Here is a 19,412-nt window from a genome sequence, read left to right as displayed (position 1 = left end):
AATGATATTTTGTCATGAAAATATTTCCTAAAAGTTTGGAAGTATAACATATAAAAGAAAACAATTTTAAAGCCAGGTACACACCTGTAATCCCAACACTCTGGAAGGAGAAACAGACAGATCTCTGTAAATCCAAGCCCAGCCTGGCCTACAAAGTGAGTCCAGGGCAGCCATGGCTACACAAAGAAACCCTGTCTTGAAAAACTTTTTAAAAAATGTTGTCATCAGATTGGCTTGTAGGTAAGTCTATGGCGTCATTTTCTTGATCATCAATAGATGTAGGAGGGTCTAACTCAGTGTCGGTGGTGCCATGGATGGGCATGTGGTCCTGAGGTGTATAAGAAAGTAAGCTGAGCAAACCATAGAGAGCAAACCATTAAGAAGCACTCCTACATGGCTTCTGCTCCAGTTCCTACCTACTGGGTCCAGCCCAGACTTCCCTTGCTGATGGACTGTGACCTGAGGACTGTATGATGAAATAACCCTTTCCTCCCCAAGTTACCTTTTTGGTCATGGTATTTTATCATTGCAATAGAAACCTTAACTAAGACAGCACTTCTGGTCTACTTCTAATCATAATTACTTCTTTTTAAAGATTGTTTTATTTATGTGTATGTGTGTAGGTATGTGCCTGTGTGAGGACAGAGACCAGAAGAGGATGTTGGATCTGCTGTAACTAGAGTCACAGGTGAGCTGTCCCAAATGTTGCCTAGAAACCCAACTCTGCTCCTCTAAAAGAGCAAGAATCTCTCTTAACCCTGAAGCTGTCTCTCTAGCTCTTATAATTACTTCTTAAAGCAACATCTGTCCTTAAAAATATAACAGCAGGCAATGAAACGTAATATCTTAGATTGTTTCTAGTTCAAACTATAAACATGTATATTTTCATATTTTAGGCAGCTTAATTTAAAATACATATACAGTAACAGACATCTGATTCAGCATTATTAATTAAATGGAAAAACCCAATTAAAATAATTACTCATATGGGGCACACATAAATAGTCACATTTACTTAACGGCAACAATTCAGTATCTGGTAATCAGTGACAGGCTGTGAAGATCCCTTTATCTGAAATATGGAAGAGAAGAAACATCCCGCTACTTTGTACACTTGAATAGCTACACTGATAAGCACTACAATCTTGAAAGACATTTTTAGCAAACCAAAAAGCTTATCACATTTGCCCTTTAAAATGCCAAACACAAGTCAATAATTTCTGCTTGCAGCTGTCCTCAGATCCTTTTTGCCCTAGTAGCTGACAGTGGGTGTCCTCACCAATTCTGTAAGGCTGCCTGTAGAGTAAGAACTTCTCCAGGAGAAGGACTTGTTTCATCTCTCTCTGGCATAGTACTCCATCACAGATGTGTGTGGAACTGACTCATTCCTTAGATGTGGATGTGTTCCATAGCCAGAAGTGTCCATGTTATGTTAATATCAAGTACTATTACCATTTTTTATTGCTGTCTTTTTTCTGGGTAGAATTCTGAAAATAAAGTATCAGCAGTAATATTACTTTACTAGGTTGATCTTCTCTGAAAGCTACCTACTATGTTCTTAGCTGTTTATTGTTTAAGCATATGTTTTCCAAAATTTTTTAACCATTGAATGTAACTTCAATTCTTAAAATGTAACTTCCAGAGCTTGCAATCCTGGCATTTGACAATACTAACTTTTACTTCTGTATTATTCAGGATGAAGAAGAATTGACACCAACATTTAGAACTCTTTGGGAATTGGACCTGAAGCCTCATTTGTGCAAGGTAAACTCTCTACCAGAGCTATAGTCTCTGCCTCATACAGTTTTTTTTTTCCTGCTTCAGCACTAACACTTGCTTTTCATGTATGATTACATTATTTCAAATACTTTCTGTAGTAATCATAATATCAAAACGACCACCAAGATCATTCCCAGAAGTCACAAGGTACACAAGTCACAGGATAGGGACAAAGTACAAAGGTATCTGTGTTTACCCGCCTAAGTGGAGTGACTACATGCAATAGTCTGTTTGAGATTTAAGTTCTTGGATATTTTCTTTTGCTTATTTCTTTTTCTTGTTTTTTTTTTTTTGTTGTTTTGTTTTGTTTTTGTTTTTGTTTTTGAGATAGAGTTTTTCTGTGAGGCCCAGGCCTCACTCTGTAGACCAGGCTGGCCTCAAACCCAGAGATCAGCTTGTCTCTGCCTCCAGAAGTGCCAGGATTAAAGCCATGCTCTACTTTTTTTACAGTTTTCAGTTGAGGAGGATTATATTATTTCAAATTTCGTGCCTAAAAATTCATATGCTGCTGTGTGAATTTTCATAAATGAAATTTACATATAGGACAACTTAGCTGTTGTGCCATGGTAACTTTATCACAAGATATCTTTGCCAACTGGTGCCTGGGTTAACATTCACCACATGTTAAACATTCACAAAGGTCATTTCACTTCTTTTTCTCAAGCATTGCAGAATTGGTAGTTGCTTGGATAGGAGAGGCGGTTTGAGGAGTTGTTGTGTGTGAAAATATCTGAGGACATCTATGAGTTCTTCATTTGAAATTACCCAAATATCTACTGCACTCTCTCTTTAATTAAGAACAATATTTGTATATTCTTCATTCTATATTCCCATCTAGTGGCTACAGAGACAACTGCCTGCAATTGAGTTTTTCTCTCGATCATAATTTTTAAAACCTGGAAAAAATGAGAAAGATATCATAACCGAGATAAAAAAATCACAGATAATTTCACTGAGACTAATAGTTTCTACACAGTTTCTATGGACTTTTTACATCAGAGAATTGAACTCAGCAGTTATAAACTGTTTTAATGGAGCTTTGCTTTCATATTATATTTGAAGTCATTCTCCCTGTCATTAATAGCTTTGCAAACATAATATTAAGGACTTTGTTAGACTGATTGTTCTTAAAACTTCAACACAAACACTATATCATTTTATTTTGCATCTCTTTGCCCATATTTATCCTATTCCTTAAATTCAATTTCTAGAATAAGAATAACTGTCAAAATATGTTTGCTTAAAAAGGAGTAAGGACAGCCAGGTGGTGGTGACGCATGCCTTTAATACCAGCACTAAGGAAGCTGAGGCAGGCAGGTCTCTGTGAGTTCAAGGCTAGCTTGGTTTACAGAGTGAGTTCCAGAGCAGCCAGGGATACACAATGAAACCCTGTCTTAACAAACCAACCAACAAACAAAGAATAAATAAATAAACAAATAAATAAATATATAGATAGATAAAAATAATCTTTGTCTCTATATAAACGATCTCTGTAGTAAATTTAAAAAGAAGTAAGGGCTATGTGTGGTGACAATCCCCATAGTCAGGAAGATTACACAGAAAGTGTTATGAGAAAAGGAAAAAAAAAAAAAAAGGAAGATGGTTCAACAGGTAAAGGTGTTTGTTGCCAAACCTAAGTTCAGTCCTTGGAACCCACATGGTAGGAGAGCTCCAACTCCTGCAAGTTGTCCTCTGACTTCCACACAAGTGCTGTAGTATATGTGCACTTGCACATACATGCATACATATCCACACAAGAGAAAAAAATTAATAATTAAAAAGTAATTAACTAGTTAATTAACTCACAATGGGTAGGAGCTGCCCACTGCAGCGTCCTAGACAGGGAAAGTAGCTACCATGTCAGGGTAAAGATGGTAGTACAAGCCCCACAGCTCCAGCTCATCTCTAGACTGGGGAAGCCCAGTATGTCTCTGGATCCTCTGAGGATTCTCATTGCAGAAGTAGGACATTTTCTTGACATTAGATGCTTTTGGATTCATCTGGATTAAAATTCTGAACTCAGGGCTTGTGTGTGTGTGGATTTGTGTTATAGCTTGTGTCAGTGGTCCTGCTTCTCGTAGGCAGCCACTTTGTTGAAATGTTGAGTGTCTTTCTACACATTACCTTCATGTCTTGGAATGGAAAAACCAGTTATCCCTTTGCTCTACCTCTCACACTCAATACTGAGTAGCTATTAGGATGCCACTCTCAAGCTTACTTTTCCTGGATGAAAACAACAGTGGACATGGGTCTTCTGTAATAAAAAACTCAGTATGCAAACAGAAGTTGATGTTTAATGTAAAATAGGTGCTTCAGTGTGTATTTGTGATTTTTTTTCCTTTTGTTCCAAATTAGAAGACTAAATAATACAAACACTGTGAGGCTTTCAGATTTTTATAAAAGGTTTTCTAAGATTGGTGAGTTGGATCATTGGGTAAAGGTTTTTGCCACCAAGTCCAAAAATCTGAGTTTCATCTCTGGAACCTATGTAGTAGAAGGAGAGAGCTGACTCTGGAAAGCTGTCCTATATTGGGGGTGGAAGGTTCAAGACAGGGTTTCTCTGTGTAGCCTTGGCTGTCCTGGACTCACTTTGTAGGCCTCGAACTCATAGAGAAACATGTGCCTCTGCTGGGGTTACAGCCATGAGCCACTACATCCAGCTGTCTCCTACAGTTTAAGTATTTTTTAGAAGGTCTTATAATTTGCATCCTTATTATGCTAGTGTAGTTCAGACTGAAATAGTAAATTGTAAGTATTTGTTTCCATTTAAAGTGAAAGAGATGTCAAAATTTGTATAGATTCCAGGACAGCTAAGACTACAGAGAGAGAACCTGTCTCAAAAAAAAAAGTGTACAGACATCTAAATTTTCGTTCAGACTGCAACATAGATTTATTTACTGAACAAGAACAAAGATCCAAATTTGCAGTTAAATCATTGATATATGCATTTTTTATATTTTATTTTTAAGTAATTTTATACATTCACTTGTATCCCAGCTGTAGCCCACTCCCTCTTTCCCTGCCAATCTCCTCCCTCATCTCCTCCCTGCCCCTTTCTGAGTCCACTGAGAGGGGGTGTCCTCCTCTCCTTCCATCTGGCCCTAGCTTATCAGGTATCTTCAGGACTGGCTGCAATGTCCTTCTCTGTGACCTAGCAAGGCTGTTCCTCCCTCAGGGGGAGGGGAAGCTCATGAGTTCATGTCAGAAACAATTCCTGTCTCCCTTACTAGGGAACCCACTTGGATACTGAGCTACCATGGGCTATATCCATGCATGGTCCTTGGTTGGATAAACAGTCTCATAGAAGACCCCTGTGCTCAGATATATTTGGACCTTGTGGGGCTCCCTGTCTCCTCTAGGATATACTAATTTCTCCTTCCTTCATATAATTCCTTACACTCTGCCAAAAGCTTGGTTATGGGTCTCAGCATCTGCTTTGATACACTGCTAGGTAGAGTCTTTCAGGTGCTTTCTATGATAGGCTACTTTCCTGTTACTTGTTTTCTTCTATTTCCAATGTCCATCCCCTTTGTCTTTCTAGATAAGGATTGATCATCTTATCCCTGGACCTCTTTCTTATTTATCTTCTTTAGGTGTACATATTTTAGTATGTTTATCCTATCTTATAGGTCTACATAAGTGAGTATATACCATGTGTGTCCTGCTTTTGGGATACCTCACTCAGGATGATTTTTTTCTAGATCCCACCATTTACCTGCAAAATTCATAATTTCCTTGTTTTTAATTGCTGAGTAGTATTCCATTGTGTAAAAGAACCACAATTTCTGTATCCGTTCCTCCGTTGATGGACATCTGGGTTGTTTTCAGGTTCTGGTTATTACAAATAAGGCTGCTACAAACATGGTTGAACAATGTCCTTGTTGTGTACTTGAACATCTTTTGGATATTTTCCTAGGAGTGGTATAGCTGGATCTTGAGGAAACGCTATTCCTAATTGTCTGAGATAGTGCCAGATTGATTTCCCTAGTGGTTGTACCAGTTGACATTCCCACCAGCAATGGAGGAGGGTTCCCCTTTCTCCACAGCCTCTCCAGCATGCGTTATCTTTTGAGATTTTGACCTTAGGCATTCTGATGGGTGTAAGGTGAAATCTCAGGCTCATTTTGATTTGTATCTGTCTGATGGCTAGGGATGTTGAACATCTCCTTATGTGTTTCTCTGCCATTCTATATTCTTCTACAGAGAATTCTCTGTTTAGCTCCATACCCCATTTTTTTTTTAATTGGGTTACTTGGATTATTGCCTTTTAACTTCTTTAGTTCTTTATATATTCCAGATATCAGCCCTCTGTCAGATGTTGGGTTGGTGAAGATCCTTTCCCAATCTGTAGGCTGTCTTTTTTTTTTTTTTTCTAAAGACAGCGTCTTTTGCTTTACAGAAGCTTTTCAGTTTCATGAGATCCCATTTATTGATTGTTGCTCTTAGGGCCTGTGCTGATGGTGTTCTGTTCAGAAAGTTGTCTCCTGTGCCAATGAGTTCTAGGCCGTTCCCCACTTTTTCTACTAACCGATTTAGATTATCTGGTTTTATGTTGAGGTCTTTAATCCTCTTGGACTTTAGTTTTGTACAGGATGATAAATATGGATCTAGTTTCATTTTTTTTGCATGTAGACATCCAGTTGGCCAGCACCATTTGTTGAAGATGCTGTCTTTTTTCCATTGAATGGTTTTGGCTTGTTTGTCAAAAATCAAGTATTCATGGGTGTGTGGGTTTATTTCTGGGTCTTCTATGCGGTTCCATTGATCCACCTTTCTGTTTCTATGCCAGTACCAAGCAGTTTTTATTATTATTGCTCTGTAGTACAACTTGCGATCAGGGATGGAGATACCTCCAGAGGATCTGTTCTTGTACAGGATTGTTTTGGAAATTCTGGGTTTTTTGTTTCTCCATATGAAGTTGATAATTTTTCCTACAAGTTCTGTAAAGAATTGTGTTGGTATTTTGATGGGAATTGCATTGAATCTGTAGATTGCTTTTGGCAGGATGGCCATTTTCAATGTTAATCCTACCGATCCATGAGCATGGGAGACATCTTCTGATGTCTTCTTTGATTTCTTTCTTCAGAGAATTGAAGGTTTTTTCAAACAGGTCTTTCACCTGCTTGGTTAGAGTCACCCCAAGGTACTTTATGTTATTAGTGGCTATTGTGAAGGGTGTTGTTTCCCTGATTTCTTTCTCGGCCCTTTTGTCTTTGGTATACAGGAGTGCTTCTGATTTTTTTTTTTTTTTGAGTTAATTTTGTATCCAGCCACTTTGATGAAAGTGTTTATCAGCTGAAGGAGTTCTCTGGTTCAGTTTTTGGGGTCACTCAGGTATACTATCATATCATATACAAATAGTGACACTTTGACCTTTTCCTTTCCAATTTGTATCCCCTCGATCTCCCTTACTTGTCTCATAGCTCTAGCTAGGACTTCAAGTACTATGTTAAAGAGATATGGAGACAATGGGCAGCCTTGGCTTGTCCCTGATTTCAGTGGGATTGATTTAAGTTTCTCTCCATTGAGTTTGATGTTGGCTATAGGCTTGCTGTATTTTGTCCTTACTATGTTTATGTATGTTCCTTGTATCCCTGATCTCTTCAAGACTTTAAACATGAATGCCAAATGCTTTTTCAGCATCTAAGGAGATGATCATGTGTTTTTTCTCCTTCAGTTTGTTTATATGGATGGTGGATTACATTGATGGATTTCCGTATACTGAACCACCCTTGCATGCCTGGGATGAAGCCTACTTGGTCATGGTGGATGATATCTTTGATGTGTTCTTGGATTCGTTTTGCAAGTATTTTATTGAGTATTTTTGCATCAATGTTCATAAGAGAGATAGGTCTGAAGTTCTCTTTTTTTTTTGGATCTTTGTGTGGTTTAGGTATTAAGGTGACTGTGGCTTCATAGAATGAGTTTGGTAATGTTTCTTCTGCTTCTATTTTGTGGAATAATTTGGAGAGAATTGGAGTTAGCACTTCTTTGAAGGTCTGGTAGACTTCTGCACTGAAACCATCTGGCCCTGGGCTTTTTTGGAAGGGAGGCTGTTGATGGCTGCTTCAATTTCCTTGAGGGGTAAAGGGCTGTTCAATCTTTCTACCTGGTCTTGACTTAATTTTGGTAGATGGAATCTATCAAGAAAATTGTCCATTTCTTTTAGATTTTCGAACTTTTTGGCATATAGGCTTTTGTAGTACGACCTAATAATTGTTTGGATTTCCTCAGTGTCTGTAGTTATGTCCCTTTTTTCATTTCTGATTTTGCTGATTTGGATAGTTTCTCTCTGCCTTTTAGTTAGTTTGGCTAAGGGTTTGTCTATCTTGTTAATTTTCTCAAAGAACCAACTTTTTGTTTCATTGATTCTTTGAATAGTTTTATTTGTTTCTAATTGATTGATTTCAGCCCTGAGTTTCATTATTTCCAGCCGTCTGCTCCTCTTGGGTGTTTCTGCTTCTTTTTTTTTTCCCTAGGGTTTTCAGTTGTGCCATTAACTTCTTTGTATGAGACGTTACAAATTTCTTCTTAAAGGCACTTAGTGCTATGAGTTTTTCTTTAAGTACTGCTTTCATTGTGTCCCATAAATTTGTGTGTGTTGTGCCTTCATTTTCATTGAATTCTAGGAAGTCTTTAATTTCTTTCTTTATTTCATCCTTAACCCAGCTGTCATTGAGAAGTAACTTGTTAAGTTTCCATGTTTGTGTAGGCTTTTTGCTATTACCATTGTTGTTGAGGTCCAGCTTTAGTCCATGGTGGTCAGAGAGTATACAGGGGATTATTTCAATCTTCTTGTATCTGTTGAGGCTTGCTTTGTTACCAACTATATGGTCTATTTTGGAGAACGTTCCACGAGGTGCTGAAAAGAATGTATACTTTTTTGTGTTTGGGTGAAAAGTCCTGTAGACATCTATTAGGTCCATTTGAATTAGAGCATTTGCAAGTGCATTTACTTACTTGTTTGGCTTCTGTCTAGATGATCTGTCCCTTGGTGATAGTGGGGTGTTGAAGTCTCCCACTATTAAGGTGTTGGGGTCTATGTGTGATTTAAGCTTTAATAATATTTCATTTACAAATGTAGGTGCTCTTGTATTTGTGGCATAGATGTTCAGAATTGTGATGTCTTCTTGGTGGATTTTTCCTTTGATGAGAATGCAGTGCCCCTCTACGTCTTTTTTTTTTTATTAGTTTTGGTTGAAAGTCTATTTTATTAGCTATTAGGATAGCCACTCCTGCTTGTTTTTGGGGTCCATTTGCTTAAAAAACTGTTTTCCAGCCTTTTACTCTGAGGTAGTGTTTATCTTTGTTGTGTAGGTGTATTTCTTGTTTGCAGAGGAATGTTGGATCCTGTTTCCGCACGCATTCTATTAGCCTGTGTCTTTTTATTGGAGAGTTGAGTCCATTGAGGTTGATAGAAATAATGAACATTGAATGTTATTTCCTATTATTGTGGAGTTGGTGGTGTTACTGTGATTCATTGCTTGTTTTCTTTTGATTTTTGTTGGGAAATTATCTATATCCTATGTTTTCTTGGGTGTAGTTGCTTTCGTTGGATTGGAATTTTCCTTCTAGTATCTTCTGTAGGGTGATTTGCTGTTCAAATATTGCTTAAATTTAATTTTGTCGTGGAATATTTTGTTTTTTCCATCTATGTTGATTGAAAGCTTTGCTGGGTATAGTAGTCTAGGTTGGCATCTGTGGTCCCTTAGAGCCTGCATGATATCTCCCCACGCCCTTCTGGCTTTCATAGTTTCTAATGAGAAGTCTGGTGTGATTCTGATAGGTTTACCTTTGTATGTTACTTGGCCTTTTCCCTTGCTGCTTTTAGTATCTTTTCTTTTTTCTGTAGATTAAGTGTTTTGACTATGATGTGACGTGAGGAGTTTCTTCTCTGGTCTAGTTTATTTGGTGTTCTGTAGGCCTCTTGTATGTTTGTGGACATCTCTTTCTTTAGGTTGGAAAAATTTTCTTCTATGATTTTCTTGAAAATATTTTCTGGACTTTGGAGGCTGGAATCCTCTTCTTCTTCAATTCCTATTATTCTTAGATTTTGCCTTTTCTTGGCATCCTTGATTTCTTGGATGTTTTGTGTTTGGGATTTTTCTGATTTTACTTTTTCTTTGAGAGAAGTATCAATTTCTGCAAGTATATCTTCAGCCCCTGAGATTCTCTCTTCCATCTCTTGTATTCTATTAGTGATGCTTACCTTTGTGGTTCCTTCTCTTTTCTCTGAGTTCTCCGGTTCCCGGTTTTCTCAGTTTGTGTTTTCTTTATTGATTCTAATTATGTTTTCATGCCTTGCAACATTTCCTTCATCTGTTTGAATGTGGATTCCTGTGTCTCCAAGATGGTCTATATTTTTTGTTTGTTTCCTCTCTTAATGCTACTACTTCTGCCTCCATTTGTTTGGCTATATTTGCCTGTGTTTCTTTAAGAGCTTCATTTACTTCGTTTTTCTTTGTTTCCATTTGGGAGGCCAAATATTTGAGAGATTTATTTGTTTCCTCTTTAACTGTTTGAATCTGTATGGCTATTTCTCTGAGAGATTTGTGGGTTTCTTCTTTATGTGCCTCAAATAACTTGATAATCATAGCTTTAAAATCATTTTCTTTTGTTTATGATGAGTTGGAGTGTCCAATAATTTTGGAGGTTGCCAGTGAGGCCATGATATCTTGATTTACGTTGGTTGTGTTCTTTCGCCGACCCCTGGCCATTTGGTTATCCGTAGTGTTCACTGTTTGTTCCTGGATTCTGCAGATCTGACTGTTCATTCTCTGATGTCTGGAGAATTCTTCAGGAAAATGGGGGACGTCCAGTGGTTTCAGTGTGTGCGTTGGTGATTCAGCTATACCTGTAGGAGGAAAGTTTGAAGGTGCAGAAGGGCAAATGCGGGGTAGCATGTGATTGAGTGTGTGCTTGTAGGTGTGTCCTAAGGGACAGGGTATTGGAGAATGAAGAGGCCTTCAGTGAGAGGGGTGCCTTGCAGGCACTGAAGGTGTTGCAGGCGCTTAAGGGATTGCAAGCACTGTTGAAGATTGCAGGTGCGTATTGTTTTTGCAGGTCTGCTGGTCTTTGGTGTCTATTCAGCTGGTTATCTGTCACGGAGGGGTTGGATGGCCCATACAATCACTGGCTGGGCAGCCCTGTGTAGTCAGTACTGCCACTTGCAGACTTGGGAATCTGGGAAGGATTGTACTGAGGATCTGAGTCTCTGTGGCTGGCACTCTTTGGGTGTGCGCTCTGGCATGGTGGAGTTTTCAGTGGTATGTGCACTCTGGAGGGGCCTAGTGGTTGGGGCGGGGGAGTGCACTCCGTGGGTCCAGAGCTTGGCAAGAGGGCACTAGGTGGGGTGTGGGATCCTCAGACGTGTGCTCTGAGGGGTGGCTTTCAGCCGGCGGTTACAGCTCTCTGCTGCGGCTGAGGGGCCTGAAGCCCTGCCTCTGCTGTCTTGGGCCCCAGGCACTGAGCTTTGCAGATTTGGGATCTAGGAAGGATTATACTGTGGTACTGAGTCTCTGTGGTTGGCACTCTGTGGTTGGGCCTGTGCTCTGGCGCTGGCAGTGGGTGGGTGTGCTCCTCCACAGTGGATAGGGTTTCCAGATGTGTGTGCACTACCACGAGGTGGGATTTTCTATGGTGGGTGTGCTCAGGCAGGGCGGGTTTTCCAGGGGTGTGTGCACTGTGGCCACGAAGGATTTCTGGAGGGACATGAGCTCCGCTGCACTTCTTGTGGCAGGATCTTGACCCACTGGGTGGGGGTGGGGACGCTTTGAGGGTCCCGAGCTTGGCAAGAGGGCCCTAGGCAGGGTCCGGGGTATGGGCTCCTCGGATGGACATGTGTCCGAAAGGTGTTGTTCAGCAGCGGTTATAGCTGTCTGCTTCAGTAAGGGGCCTGGAGCACTGTCTCTGCTGTCTTAGTCCCCAGGCTGTGGGCTTTGCGCTCATCTACCTGGTGCTGTGTGCAGGCTTCCTCGCGCATGAGGTCCAGACAAGGGAAGCGCCCTACCTACTTCGTTCCCAGAGAAGTCCGCACCCAATCTAAATCTACAAGCACTCCACGCTTCTGTGGTATCCCCTCTCCTTTAGAAAGCCCAAAAGTCCAAATTCTAGTTTCGATTGTCACTCCACTCACCAGTTTCGGAGATTCATGTCCTCTGCCTCTCCAAAATGGTGTGCTCTGTTCGCCACTATCTTGGAACCTCGATATATGCTTTTTTAAAGTGTATTTATTTAGAGTTTCTTTTTTTTTGTGACAGAGTAACTGTTTTGACTACCCTTGCCTTAGACTCGTGATCCTGCTCCTTAGCCTCTCTAGGAGGAATACCACCACACCCAATTTGCATTTACACAGTTCAGATCCCCATAACACCTTTAAATGCTGGGTAGATGTGGTAGCCTCCTTCTACTTCTGGGGAGCAAAGGACAAACCAGATCCTTGGAGCATTCTGACCAGTCGAAGTGGCCTGTAATAGCAAACTCTTTAGCATCTCCTTTCATTGAGATTAACAAGGTGAAGGGTTATCAAGGAAGACCCTGGATGCTGACCTCCATATGCACATGAACACAAGTGTGAGAACAAGGCAGAAAGAAGGCATGTGCATCTTCAACTTTGGTGTGTTTTGGCTATTAAAGAAGGGTGGGAAAAATGAGAAAACTTTCCATTGAAATCTCTTTTTCTATGATAAAGAAAAGAGTAAGATATTTAGATAGGGGCTGGAGAGATGGCTCAGAGTTTAAGAACACTGGTTGCTCTTCGAGAGGTTCTGAGTTCAATTCCCAGCAACCACATGGTGGCTCACAACTATCTACAATAAGATCTGGTGCCTTCTTCTGACCTGTAGGCTAGGCACATATGCAAGCATAACACTGTATAAGTAATAAATAAATAAATAAATAAATAAATAAATAAATAAATAAATCTTTAAAAAAAATCTTTATTTAGGACACTGTGTAGACCAAGTAGCTTTTGGTTGTGGTGTCTGTATTACAGTAATAGAAAGAACTGTGATTCTTCAGAATCTGTCCCTGAACTGTGGTACCATATATGGATGTAAAATTTAGACAGGTTTAGGTCTGGAATATAGATTTAGGATTATACTAGCTCATATCCAGAGTCATAGTACTGTATGAGCTCACATAGGAATACAATATAGATAGACTAAAAAAGTTAAAAGAGAAAACTTGAGCTAGTTTTAATATTTAGAGCTTAGTGAAGTAGGAGAAAAGCAGTCTGAATATCAGCCAGTGAAATAAAAGGAAAAATAGAAGAGTATTTCTATATAAAAATCCTACACAAAACAACCCTAAGAGAACATCGTTGGTCAGTTAATCAGAATGTTGCTGAATGGCAAAGAAATTTAAGGACTACAAAATGATCATTTGCTTTAGAAACCTGGAGGTTACCATAGATCTTCAAAATAACCATTTCAGTGGAGTCACACGGAAGAAAATCAGGCTGAATTCTATTTACGAGTAAATATCAATTCTCAGAGACTATCAGGTTTCCACAAGGAATATTACAGAAACAGTAAGTAGAATTTTGGACTGGACGCTTCTAAAGGAAAAGAAAACACACCTAAAAGTTATACAGCCTACACAGTTCTTTCCACTTAATGAATGGGCAATAAATATTTCTTGAATTTAACTAAATTACATGCGGCTCCTATTCCCTCAGGGAACTGTGTTCGAGTCAAAGAGGTGGCACAGTGGTACGGTATGGTTTCTGGTAAAGCAACCAGGCCACATATTAAATGTACCCTCAAAAATGGGTTCATAGTTATGAAGCCAAGTCTCTTTGAAAGATGTTCATAGAACTGCTCTTGCATATTTAAGGATCACTGGGAGCTTTCAAATGGCCACCTTTTAATCATTGTTATTTATTAAGCATTAAAAACAAACACACCTTCCCTTGCCAAAGTGTGAAATGATTAGGTAGGGGCTATGGTGAACTCATGAACTCAAGAGACGACAGCTGAAAAGGCCAGGCACTGATTATTTCTAACGGATTAATGGAAAATTATGTAATTGTTTTCTGTGTAAACATGCAAAATAACTTTCATATAGAAACCTCTTAATTTTTCAAAGCTCGTAATCTCTTCAATTTGACACATACATGTGTATATAGTTGCACACATATACCATAGGCTAAGCAAAATATCTGTTGACTACATTTAACCTCTGAATTGTGGGTTTGTGACCTCTGTATTAGAGTAGTTTTGACTTTTGCTGCCAGACTTATCAGGAGTCTTTCTCTCATTCTTACTAACATGCCTGCTGTGAGTTTCATAAAAAAATACAATGGTAGCTTTTTTTATGTCAAGAACTATCTGAGGTTTGTAGTTTTCTACAAGAAGGGCCTCATAGCCAAAGTCTCTACCTTCTTAGCCACCTTATATATGTGTATACATAGAGAAGCCTGATAATAATATCATTTTTCTACATATTTCTGTGTTACACGGCTAGTCAACACAGGACCTGGGGATTTTCTTAAAAATATTTCTTTCTGAATGAAAAAAAAAGAAAAAAAAAAAAGAAAGAAAAGGAGGCCATGACTGCTAGGACCAATGAAATGATGATATGCACAAATTTTATATGAAAGAGGTTGATGAAGGGAGAGAGAGAGAAGGAGAGAGTGAGACATGATAGGGGGAAGGCAGGGAGGCCTCCTCAACAGAGAAAGGGGAGAGAGCAGGAGAGCTAGAGAGTAAGAGGGCAAGAGAGTGACAAAGTGGTAGGTTGATCCTTTTAAGGAGCAACTTAGGGGCTGGAGAGATGGCTCAGTGGTTAAGAGCACTGGCTGCTCTTTCAGAGGATTCAGGTTCAATTCCCAGCACCCACATGGCAGCTCACAACTATCTGTAACTCTTGTTCCAGGGGATCCAACACGCTCACATAGACAGGCATGCACTCAAAACACCAATGTACATAAAATAAAAAATAAATAAAAATTTTAAAGGAGAGACTTAACCATACCTGCCAGGTATACATGCTGACTTCATAGGTTGCTGGGCAGCCCAGAAGCAGGCTGCCTAAAAACTAACAATGACCACTAAAGTGGAAGATTTTTTAATGCGGATATAAGGATGAAAGCAAGGAGAGTCCAGGCTAAAAATGACTGGCAGTGAGAGCAGTAGAGGAGCAGACTACCAACAGGTAGCCTGGGCCAAGAGGCCAAGAGAGTAGTGTGGCTAAAATGTCTTGATTATATAAGGATCATGCTTGGGGAAGGGAAGTGGAAGACCAGCCCCTGGAAGGAAGAGGTTAGGGTACAGGGAGGGATGAGAACTGCTGGGAGAAGCCACAGGTACAGAGTGATGCTGGGAAATCTGGCTCTCTCCACTTTGATATGCATGCTAATAGGCACCTAATTTAGCCATTGTCTCAGGTTTCTGAGGCCTAACAATTTCCAGTATAGCACTGCTTTTTAGGATCAATGAAATGATGATGCACACAGCAGATTTTATATGAAAAGGTTTATTGGATGGAGATGAAAAGGGAGAGAGAAGGAGAGAGTGAGACATGATGGGGGAAGGGAAGAGGGCACCCCAACAAAGAAAGGGGAGAGGGCAAGAGGCTAAGAAGGCAAGAGATGAGAGGGCAAGAGAGAGACAAAGTGGCCAGTTGATCTTTTTAAGGAGAAACTTAACCACACTTGCCAGGTGCGGCTACTTGGCAGGAGACACATTATGACATCATAAGTTGCTAGGCAACCCAGAAGCAGGATGCCTAAATACTAACACCTCTACCTTTCACACAGATCAAGGATATATTTTTGTTTGCTACACGCCTAAATGAAGTACCCTATATAGTTAGTTAACATGCCAAATCTGTGTTAGTCACTGCAAAGTGTTTGAAGATAAACAAGACAGAGACCAAACTCCTAAGGAGCTTACTAACAAATTGGAAAATAAAGGAAGATCAGAAAAATCAGGATTTTAATTAGTGTGAGGTTACTAGATTGGTAAGAGAGGACTTCATTTTTTCATTCATTCATTCATTCATTCATTCATTCATTCATTTTGTTTGTTTTGTTTTTGTGAGACAGGGTTTCTCTATATAGTCCGGGATGTCCTGGAACTTGCTCTGTAGACACACTGGCCTCAAACTCACAGAGATCTGCCTGCCTCTGTTTCCTGAGGGCTAGGATTAAAGGCATGCACTGCCACTGCCTGGTGTAATACTTATTTAAAAAAAAGATGGTATCAAAGGCATACATGCCTTTTATAAACAACTTGCCTTTATTATCTCTTAGAATATTTGTCTATATACTTTACCCTTGGGGCTAACATTGGGGTTAATTGGCAGAAGCTGTGGTGTGCTAGCAGTGTGATTTTTCAATGTCTTTTAGGATTTGCAGGCTCTTAGCTTTACCATTTCTTAAGCCATTATCAGCACATTCTCAATTGCTCAGACCTCATATGTTTTAAACAGTATTATTTTGCTTACAGATATTACCAGGCCCAAGTCTCCAGGTCATGAATGCCCTGAATGTTAGCCAAAGTCTTCATCTCGTTTGCTATTATAAACTTGCAATGTACTTCGCCAAAATAAGGGTGCTTGATAAACTCTCCTTAGAAGAATGAATGAGCTAGGCAGTGATATTGCACATCTTTAATGCCAGCACCTGGGAGGCAAAGGCAGGCAGATCTCTGAGTTGGAGACCAGCTTTGTCTACAGAGCAAGTTCCATGACAACCAAGGCTACACACAGAAACACTGTCTCAAAAAAACCATAATAATAATAATAACAACAACTAAAAACAGATAGTACCCAATACATCCTCTAAGATACTGCACATAATATCTTTAAACAAATATTTATTGGCTTCACACTATATGGCAGCCACTATTCAGTACAGTAAGTATAAGTGAGCCCCTGCTCTCACTAAGCTGCTGGTACAAACTTGCAAACACCATTCATTGAAATTGTGAAGGGTTGTGATAAGAAATAACGTGATTCAGTCCCACTGTATTATCCTGTGTCCTGTGAGTTCTTGGCTGTCAGGTCAGAGAAAGTTTCTTTGGGCTTCACTAAGAGTTCACTATGGATAGAACCAAAGAGAAAGGTAACACAGAGCCCAGACTATGAGGCATTTTAAAACAAATAACAATAGAAACACTGTGGATGAGGTTATTTCTAAATTAAGGTGGGGGGAGGATGGATCTTCTTTCAGGTAGAATTTGGATCCTAAATGCAATGGGAATTGAAGAATTTAAAAAAGGAGTACCTCTTGTTCACATTTGCTCTTTAAATAGTTAAAACGGTTTCCTAACTAGAGAATGGATTTTAGGAGAGTCAATGTAGAAAAGAGGGAGATCTTTGAGGCAACTCTTCTAGGCGTCTAGTTGAGGGATGGCAGCAGACTACAGCCTGTAGTGAAAATGGCAAGAAGTGGTCAGGTCCTGGTCACACTAGAGACAAAATGATTTTCCGAAGAACTGAAAGTGACCTGGGAGGATAAAAGTGTCAAAGTTGGCTCCAAGATCTTTTGTCCTGAAACCAGGTGTTATCCTGAACTGAAAAGGAGACTAGCAACAAATGTAATTTCTGATGGATCCCTGTGGACTTCCACTTTTATGCCAGTGGGATGTGCCCTCCATGATCTTCTGACTTTTTAGTTGCTTGTTTGTCTAGTGATGGCAACTAGAAGACTTTTTAAAGTTTGTTAAAGGTGTTGTTAAAGGAGTGATGGCACCAGAAGACTTTTTAAAGTTTGTTAAAGGTATCACACAGATTTCTGGGAATTACTACTGTCTTCTTTTTCCATTCTTGTCAGAAATCTGGAGACTCATGTGGATAAAAGGTGCAGACAGTATTCCCCTGCGCCAGGCAGACCTGGAGAAGCCCCAAGACTTTTAAGCCCCTTCAGTCTAGAAAGTGCACGAGAGTGGGCGGTGCCAAGGAGGAAGTAACAGGAACTTTCTTGGAGTTCTGGCTGGCTAAGAAAGAGCTCTCACCAAAAACAAAGTTAAGAGACTTGGTGGGGTGTGGTGGGACTGGGCCCCGCTCGGCCCAAAGGAGTTTGGGTCGGGTAGAGTGGGCAAGCTTCAGGGTAGAGGTGGGGAGGGGAATCCTCCACTAGGAGCTAACCCCAGCTTCATAAACCCAACAAAAAGGTCCCGGGCATTGTTAAAAAGGCCCTAGGATTCTGTCTGCCCATCAAAGAGGGAGGAAAAGCCAAGTTGTGTGATGCAGCTTTAAAGGGGCTGGTGATTGACAGAATGTGTAGCAGTGGATGGGGTGGAGCCGCTGGGTGGGGTCTGGGAGAGGCAGCTGGGAGAAACCAAAAGGGAGAAACAAGAAAACCATTGCCCCTGATATCGCTAAAGCTGGGCGAGGGAAGCTAGTGCGAAAGAGGAGAAAGGAGGGTTTTAGATCTTACCATCACTCCCGCCACTTGCTAACTCCCTCACACCCTTCTTTCTCGCCTTAAGATCAGTAATACCGAGTGTACAGGCATCTCCCTAATTGTCCCTGGGCTCGGTTCGTGGTGTGAGGCAGCGAGGACCCTGCGCGCGCGCTGGCCCTGGCAGGGGCTGCAAGGAGAGGATGCCTTCGGAGGCGTGGAACCCCAAAGTAAGTCCCTTCCATTTTGCCTGGCCAGCATCTCGCCTTCGGCCGCCCTCCCGGGGTCTCGGCGGGGCGGGGACGTGGCTGCATTTCTGCTAGAGGCTTACTCCAGGAGGAAAGAAGGGTGGGGCAGGGTGGAGGAGAGAGGTGGAGGGTGGTGCTCTCGCGCCCAGAGCTGCCACGCGGCCAGCCCCTGCGCACTGAAGCGTGTTGTGTGTTTACAGCCTCAATTTCCACTCCTGGTGGAAATAGCCTGGCCACCACCCTTCTGGCATTCTTTCTTTTGGCCACACTCCAGCATCCCTATCAGGTTGCTTGAAACCTCTAGCTGCGAGCTGGGAGGGCTCCATCTTGCCTGGCTTCTTAAAGGGACAGTGCACAATTTTACCTAGGGGAAGACAGTACTTGGGCTGGAAATTCACTTTCAAGAGGAAAATCAGTGTCTTACTTTGTTATCACACTACCTGTTTATGGGAAGGAATTTGTGTGCGGAAGACAGCTCCTCCCTTCAGCAGGTTACCCTTCAAACTTGGTTTTAACATCCAGTGGATTTTTAGGAGGTGCAACGTGGGCTTTGATGCCAGTTATGCACATTAGTTAACCACAGAGTCAATTGGCTCTGCAGTTTTAGCTGAAGGGTAACATTTCCGTTCAGAGGCAACATGACAGTGTAGATGACTTGAGCAAATTAATTCATTCTACAGATATTTAATGCCAACTTAATTGCCTGTGGCTGATTATGTTGCTGGACAATGTGTGTAAAATCTCAAGGTCCTGCAGAATGTTGCTTCTGACTCCTTTCTTAGCTGATTGGTGGCCAAGATCTCCTCCCAGGAGATGGAGAGGAATGTTGAAATTGCTTCCAACATTTGCCAAGCATTTCTAACATACACTCTTCTAGTTCACATGTGTTTTCTTTCTGTCGGTGCTGGGAATCCGTAGACTCAAATCAAAGGAGCTGGAAGCTCAGGCTCGAAAGCACATAGCAAGTCAAAATGGCTTGTCAAGTGGGTGTGGTGGCACACGCCTGTCCTCTCAGTACTCTGGAAGCACGGGCAGGT

At 40.7% G+C, this 19,412-nt stretch overlaps 1 long non-coding RNA gene across 1 annotated transcript; it reads left to right on the top strand.

Moving 5' to 3' along the window:
* The first annotated feature begins 623 nt into the window (after nt 1-623).
* On the top strand, nt 624-17,752 carry LOC129676533 (uncharacterized). The gene is made up of 3 exons (XR_008720090.1): nt 624-688; nt 1,696-1,764; nt 17,558-17,752. It is a non-coding gene; the product is annotated as an uncharacterized LOC129676533 (long non-coding RNA).
* Nucleotides 17,753-19,412: the final 1,660 nt, after the last annotated feature.

This window comes from Psammomys obesus, unplaced genomic scaffold (assembly GCF_907164565.1).
Source record: "Psammomys obesus unplaced genomic scaffold, mPsaObe1.curated_primary_1811, whole genome shotgun sequence".
Lineage (NCBI taxonomy): Eukaryota > Metazoa > Chordata > Mammalia > Rodentia > Muridae > Psammomys > Psammomys obesus.
This window is presented reverse-complemented; position numbering and strand designations above follow the sequence as displayed.